Consider the following 4,926-nt stretch of genomic DNA (forward strand, 5'->3'; position numbering starts at 1 on the left):
TTCTCCTTCCCTTACTGAATTGCAGGATACTATTTGCTATACGAAGAGTGAAACATTTTTTTGCAGCAGCGATTCCTGTACTGACTCTGCAGTTACATGGCATTTTGTATGCTTATTTTTCTTTTGTCTTGAAATTTTTCATTTTTGCAGAATCATCGTGTACTCCTATATACTTAGTGGTGTGTTGTAGATATAAAGAGTACAGAGGAACAGCCAAACCTTCTTGACTTCCAGGGAGGTACCACTTTGACAATTTGTACCCTCTCCTGTACTGCTATCACCACCAGTCTTCCTCTATTCCACAGAAGGGTGGGAAAGGTAGTTAAATGCTTTAAGTCTGTAAGGGAAAATATGTCTTAGACTTATCATATGATGGTCTGTTCTGTTACCCACTTTGAATGGTATAGAAGGGAAAGATTTTTCCATTTCAGAAAACAGCCCTTCAAAATACTTTCGGCCTTCCAGAAATTGCAGGGATCAAGTCAATGAACGCAGTAAACTTCTAACTCCTGAACTGGCTTTGCAAACATACACAGTTCTAACTAATTAGGAACTTTACATGCCTAATGAAAGTCTTGTTCATGTTGGCTAAGCATGTGCTGACAATAGCTTTACAAAACTTGTAAGACTTGTCAAAATTTTGTTGTGTGTTGCCTCCCTTATTTCAAGTTTTAGTGGAATACTTGGTCATATTTTTAGTGACAGAATTTCTAATACTCAAGACTACCAGAGAATATTATTAAATTTGAAAATTAAGAAAAGTCAACCTCCAGTATCTTATTTTTGGTAAGTTACAAACTAGAAAAAAATCGCTGGTGGAAAATATTACGTAGTTTTAACTGTAGTAGCTGTGGGTAGGGAGCTGTTCCATGCATTGTCCAGTTAATTTGCTTTAGGATCCTGCATCCTTTCTGATGTACACATAAAGCAGCCCACTAGAACATAAAGTATCTCTTATTCTGTCGACTAGGGAAGTGCAGCACTTTACAACTCAGTGCAAGGGATTTTTTTTGTTCACATTTATTGTAATACTAAAGCTGAACTTAAACATTTCCTTACATGTTTTATGCTGTCAAAATTGGGAAAAGTAAAAGATAGACCTGAATAGCATCATCCCCAGAATAGACCAGACTTGCATGGTGTATCTCATGTCTTGTAATTCATTAGTACACCGTTCTCTTTGGTAGCCATTTCTAAGATGCAGTGCTTCAAAGAGGCTTTTTAGTACTGTCCAGGAGGTGTTTTTATAACCCTCAGATGGAGGTTATGCCCATGTTTTTGTATGCTCATGACCGTTTTCATAGGTGGTATCTTGGTAGCATGTCCAAAGAAGGGCAATGAAGCTGGTGAGGGGGCTGGAGCACGAGTCTTATGGGGAGCGGCTGAGGGAACTGGGGTTCTTCAGTCTGGAGAAGAGGAGGCTGAGGGGAGACCTTATCGCTCTCTACAACTGCCTGAAAGGGAGTTGTAGTGAGGTGGGTGTTGGTCCCTTCTCCCAAGGAACTAGCAATAGGATGAGAGGAAATGGCCTCAAGTTGCGCCGGGGAGGTTTAGATTAGATATTAGGAAAAATTTCTTTATGGAGGGAGTGGTCAAACGTTGGAACAGGCTGCCCAGGGACGTGATGGAGTCACCATCACTGGAGGTGTTCAAAAAATGTGTGGATCTGGCACCTTTGGGATATGGTTTAGTGGGCATGGTGGTGTTGGGTTGATGGTTGGACTTGATGATCTTAAAGGTCCTTTCCAACCTTAGTGATTCTGTGATCTTTCACTGTGTTTAGTGAGTGCTGTATGATAGCACAATTCACTTTAACTTCTCCATTTTAATTTGTTTTGCTTTTACTATTATCTTTTCAGAGTAAACTTAGTGCTTTTAAATAAAAAATTTTAGTCTGGGTGTTATTTCATCTGTGTCTCTAGTCCCTCTTTGCATTTTGTATTAAGGAAAAATATTTATCCTAAATATCCCTATTGCTTTGCTGTAGCTGTGGAGCCATGTGGTACCTGGTGACCAGGCTTTCTAGAAAGAAAAGTTTTGGGGTTTTTTTATTTTTTAAACTGTATGACTTCACAAAACTGGACGCAGCTAATGTAGAAGTGGACTGTTGATGTAGATGGGGAGGTACTGTTGATAATGACATAATCCAGTCAGTCCAAATCTTGCTTTGATGTTTTTCTCTCTTGCTGCCATCAGTGTTGCCTTTTGAATTCAGTTCTCATTGAGCTGTCCACAGTGCTGCCAAATTTTGTTTGTGTTTGGGTTGTGAAACAGATTTTTTTTTTTTTTTTTAAAATCACAGATGTGGTGACAGTAGTTCATTCTCTCCTGTTGTAATTTGTTTGTTGTCTTCTATTTTTTGCCAGTGCTGCTCAGTTGTGTCTAGTCTTTGTTGCAGGTTTTAGTCTCCATTCGACCTTCATTAAACAGGCAACTGAAAAACAAAACTCTTTCTTGCCAAAAGTAGATTTAAAAGCTGTCCATGTGTAGTTTTACATTCATCTTAAACTACCCTAACCTAGCCCTGCTGCAGAAAGAAATGGTCATGCAGGCGTTAGTGTGGGAGGCTGCCTTGTGCACTGTTGGGCAGACCGATCCCAACTAAAACCAAGTCCCTTTCATTCCTTGCCCTTGTGCCCCCTTCTAGTTAGTTTTAGCGGCTTTGCTTCTCTGCAGGAACGCTCAGGATATCACTAGTTTTGGGATCATAAACTGAACAGCTGCGTGAAGGCAGGATTTCTCTTTCAGTGCTAGATCTGTCTCCTACCAGCCTAAGTTGTATGTGAGCTTATTATGGCCTGAAGTGAAGATGTTAAGACCTGGGTGCCAGTGTTAATACATGTGGTGACAGCTCTGTAGTCATGAAAGTCTGTGAGACAAGTGTTAAAATATTTAACTTTTCAGAGGTACAGAATAACTACATACATCTGCACTCTTTTGGGCTCCATGTATCTTTCCTAACAGCTCTTCTGGCAGCAACCTGATTACATTCCCTTGCTTTATAAATCAGAACAAGGAGAATACGCTAGATGTTAACTCTTTCACCTGTGTGAAGAGTTAAATCTCTTAACACATAATTCCATAAAATATCTGTAAGTCTGTGTTTAAACAGTATGTGAATTTTCTGTCTCATTATGTCACTTTGAGCCTGTATTGGGGTGTGACTGAAACAAGGGGTCTGCAGAACAAAAATCAAGTCTCCAGTCTTTTGAAGAATAAATGAATTTCAGCATGTCATCTGGAGGAGCTTGAAAATATGCTTTTGAAACTATGTTGGTTTTACAGTGCAGATTTGCATATAGGGAATCAAACTGATGATTTTTTTATGTAGTCTAGAAAAAAAGTTAACTTTCTTCTGGCCAGATGAGGAGCTGACTTAGCAGGCACTGTTGGATACCCTGGGTGGCTCTGTTTGAGCTGCTAATACCACAGATTGGATCTTTAGAACTTTTTGTCGTAGTGGTGCTTTTTTTGTATTCTTAGTTTGGTCATGAAGATTATGTTAGAGTTTATTAATGTGAGAAAATAATGAAATTTAAATTTTAATTTAGTAGTAGGAAGTGTGTGGATGTGCTAATTTTGATTTATTTTAAATAAGCCAATTTTAGAAGAATTCCCAAGAGGGGAGGTTTCACTGGCTTAGCTAGATCAATCTAAAAATTGTTTGAAGTTAAACTTGTCATGTAGATGAACAAGGCTTTAAAACATAATTATTACTGGGGCCTCGTTATATACCTTCTGAAACTCGTTTAGCAAGTGTTTACTATAAAAGGGCAGGCGCCTATTCATACGGAGGTTAAATTCCTATCTAAATGTTTCTGTGTTCTTGGCTTCGCTTTTCCTTTGATAATGAACTTATTTCATTGTCCTTTCATACAGCTTGTGGTTTGCATTGAATGCTCCCTTTCTAATGTTTTTTGGGGTTTGTTTTTTTTTAATCAATCCCTCTGGTTGTGCTCTCTTGCCCCATCATACTCCTCCATCATTTTTGAAATCTTTGTTTGCTTCCATGTGGAGGACAAGTCTGAGGATGTCGGGAGAGCAGAGGTTTTCTTGTTTGCACTTTTTAACTGCCGGTGAAATGTAAGGTTTCTCAGCAGTAGTACTTGTCAACTTCAGCTCTTCTGACTTGAATATTTCATTTGAGAAAGCTCATGAGAGACATAGATTTAAAAAGAAAACCCAAAAAACCACCAACCCTCCAAACCACAGGGGAGGGCGGGGGGGGAAGAGACCCAAGTTCAGGTAGAGAATGACAATACAGAAGAATGAACGTCGCTGTGAACCAGTATGTTTCTTTCTGGGAAGAGCTTCAGTGTTTAATGAGGGAATGCTTAGGAATAATTCTTACAGATTCAGAATATTTGCATAAGGGTGTGTTGTTTAAAAAGCAAGAGCTTCATTCAGAAGGAGGAAACTTCCCACCAGGCAAGGAAGTAGACCTTTATTGTTTGGGTCTTGTTGTGTGATTAGAATACAGCAGTGGTAATTTTTTTTTTTCTAATTGTTTCTGACTTGCAAATGCCCTTTAATGTAAAATTTCAATGGAGGTATAGACCTCTCTGTAGGAAACTTGCATGTGCCTTTTTTTTTTTTTAATTTACCTTTCACAGAATCCTTAAAATAATGCACAGGAAATCTACAGGACTAGATGCCACATGGAGTAAAGTTTTGATAGTGACACTGCAGGAGAAAATTAATTATTTCCAGACAAAAAAATCTCTGGTCATTTGGGTGCCCCTAGGGTAAGACGCCATCGTTTGTGGTCTCCTCCCATGTTGTTGCCGTCATGACTGGGGTGGCACATTGCCGCAGCTGAGTTTTGGTTTGTATCAACTTAATATGAGAACTTAAGTTGCTTACAAGAAGCAGGTGGAGGGAAAAACGCCCTACTACGTAATAGGAAAAAAATATTCTCATAGGGGA

This window comes from Phaethon lepturus, unplaced genomic scaffold (assembly GCF_000687285.1).
Source record: "Phaethon lepturus isolate BGI_N335 unplaced genomic scaffold, ASM68728v1 scaffold13948, whole genome shotgun sequence".
Taxonomy (NCBI): Eukaryota; Metazoa; Chordata; class Aves; order Phaethontiformes; family Phaethontidae; genus Phaethon; species Phaethon lepturus.